This window comes from Brugia malayi (genome assembly GCF_000002995.4).
Source record: "Brugia malayi strain FR3 genome assembly, contig: Bm_v4_ChrX_scaffold_001, whole genome shotgun sequence".
In the NCBI taxonomy this organism is placed as follows: Eukaryota; Metazoa; Nematoda; class Chromadorea; order Rhabditida; family Onchocercidae; genus Brugia; species Brugia malayi.
The window spans coordinates 20912740-20915047 of NW_025062479.1; the positions used below are offsets into that span (position 1 = coordinate 20912740).

The following is a 2308-nucleotide window of genomic DNA, read 5'->3' on the forward strand; positions in this document are numbered from 1 at the left end:
TTACTCGTTAACCATCACTGATCGTTAAATATTTTTCCCTTTTTCAGATTAATTTCAAATATAAATGAATAAAACATTAGAAGTATCGTTAGGTTAATATTTCATACAATGCTGTTGACCTTATTTAAAATTTTTTCAATCAATTCAAACATTCTATAATCAGTAAATTGCATTTGAAGCTACATTACAATTCGTTATATTCTGACAATATTTTATGACAAAATGCTTGAAACATTTATCATTCCAATGATTCCTTGCTCTTTAATTGTTATCATCATTTTATGAGTAATATCAAAATGTTCAAATTAAATTTCTTTCTCAATAAAAGAGAGAGAGAGAGAGAGAGAGAAAGACAGGAAACAAATTTTCTTAAATAATTTCCCAGATATCAAGTATTTATCAGTAGCTCTCTCTCTCTCTCTCTTTCTCTCCATAGCATTTCTATCATAAATTAAATATAATTTATTAAGCATTCAAGAAGTATCGGTCACAATCGAACAAACGATAAACTATTACGACAAAATGAAGGACGAATGAATCATTTCAAAAAAAAAAAAAAAAAAAAACACAAATTTAAACAGACAGACACTGTTTGGAATTTAATTTCTTTTATGGAGAGAAAATTTTATTTGTATATTTCTGTGTATTTGTAAACCGATCCGATGATATACGGTAAACAAATCCGATTTTAAACAACACCTAACAAATGATTAACTGACTGATTCTACCGCTTTTCATTTTCCGTTTTTTTTTTTTTTCCAAAGGAAATTTTTGATTAGCTTATCATATTATCATTTTTCGTTCATTGTCATCATCATCATCATCATTTTTAGCTCAAATCAAAAACCTAATATATACATATTTGCTATGGAATGAAAATACTGAGAAAAAAATCTTCATACCTTTCAAAAAAAAAAAAATTTTTTTTTTTTTTTAAATGCAATAATATTCGTTCATTTTATAAATTGATAGAATTTAATGTTTAATGATTAAAATATGTCTTAAAATATGTCCTTTGTCAACTACCATAAAAAAAGGTGTCATTTTTCTTCCTTTTTTTTTCATAAAAGAATTTTTGTATTTTAAAGATTTCATTATATTTTCAATTTTTTTTTTTTTTGTATGTGAATTTTTGCTTTTGCCACTTTTCCTTTTTTGTTACAATTTCTTTCTTTTCTTTTTTTTTTTCCTCAATTAATAGATTTTTTTTTTCCATTTTTTGATTGAATATAAGTCAAAATTTGAATGTTTTGCATAAATATATTAGCATAGCAATATTTGCTAAAATTTTCATTTCAGTAACAATCAAATGATTCATTAGAGATCAGTTCTTTTGCTCATTTTAAACTTATCAATCAGCATTTGTCATTCATTATTTTCAAGACTATAATAGCAAATGTTTTAGCAAAATTAAAATAATTAAAAAGATATTTGTGATAAATTTTCACTTTTGATAATGTAATATAGTGCATGCAATATTTTTATAATGCAAAAATGAAAGATGCAAAAAGTTGTAGTAGTAGTAGTAGCTTAATAGTAATAATTTGGAGACATAGAAGTATTATTTAGTCATTCAATCATATGTAGAGCAAAGCAGAAAGATTGGAATGTTGGCGTCAGGTAGGAGGCGGTGATTGTCTATGATTGCATTGCTCTCATCGGGGTTGTCTTTTGCTCACTTTAATAACAAATGATGACGATGACGACAGCGGCGATGGATGACAACGACAATGACAACAAGGACGACAATGATCATTTTGATTTGATATATTTGTCCATTGCAACAGTGGTCTTCTTTCCATTTGCTTGTTTGCTTCTTTCTCTTCATATAACCAACCAACCAATCAACTGGTCTGCTTTCCCTCGGGCGAAAAGAATTTTCCGCTGTCACTCGTTTTAATATCAAATTTCTGTAACCATCCTGTCATCCTATTGTCATCATAAACTTTATAAAATTTTATTACTATTGCAAGAATTTATTATTATTATCACTATCATTATTTATTATTGTGTTATATTTAAACGAGAATACTTTCATTTAAATATTCATTTCACTTATTACTTACAATCTCATTTTCTTCTCTTATTGCTTTTCCGTGATTTTCACGTTGTGCAATGGACTATTTTAGGATATACGTATAAGTGATATAACAGCGAGACGTAATAACAGAAATAAATTAAGTAACATTCTCCCACACTGATAGTAAAATTAAATTGAATTATATTAGCGTTGACCATAAAGAGATAATAGCCGTTTCTTCTCTTCCAAATAAACGTCACTTTCTGGCTATTTGATTATTACACTGAT

General features: G+C 26.8%; 1 gene across 1 annotated transcript; it reads left to right on the forward strand.

Annotated features, from left to right (window-relative positions):
- Nucleotides 1-316: 316 nt before the first annotated feature.
- On the forward strand, nt 317-436 carry Bm15558. The gene has a single exon (XR_006227945.1). The product of XR_006227945.1 is annotated as a pre-microRNA Bm15558 (primary transcript).
- Nucleotides 437-2308: the final 1872 nt, after the last annotated feature.